The sequence below is a fragment of the Octopus bimaculoides genome, chromosome 27 (assembly GCF_001194135.2).
Source record: "Octopus bimaculoides isolate UCB-OBI-ISO-001 chromosome 27, ASM119413v2, whole genome shotgun sequence".
NCBI classification, from domain to species: domain Eukaryota; kingdom Metazoa; phylum Mollusca; class Cephalopoda; order Octopoda; family Octopodidae; genus Octopus; species Octopus bimaculoides.
The window spans coordinates 4,007,728-4,008,181 of record NC_069007.1 but is presented as its reverse complement, the minus strand read 5'-3'; positions in this window follow the sequence as shown (position 1 = coordinate 4,008,181).

The following is a 454-nucleotide window of genomic DNA, read 5'->3' as shown; positions in this document are numbered from 1 at the left end:
TTGAGATTTTTGAAAATTTTTTTCAGAATCGGAATCTCCATAGCCTAAAACGTGGAATTCTGTAAATAAAAAAAATTAATAAATAAGGGGGGAAAGGTTCAGATTACATATAGTCCATCTGAACCTTCACATGATAATAATAATCATAAGCCGGCCTTATTCTTGAATATTTGATTAGAGATATTTGCCATAAAGCTGTGTGTGTGTTGCTTTTACCTGTTTCTAGCGTTGGACTGCTGAAAGGTTTAATCGAACAAATTGACATCAATACTTTATTTTTTAAAGCCTGATACACACATACCTAGATACGAATCTAGGTTTTAAAAAGTCGCGGTAATAAAGTCACAGAATACAGTGTCTGCAAGTTGATGAGTACCTCATATTCCTCTCCATTTTCTTATTGCTCTCTCTCTCTCTCTCTCTCTCTCTCTCTCTCTCTCTCTCTCTCTCTCTC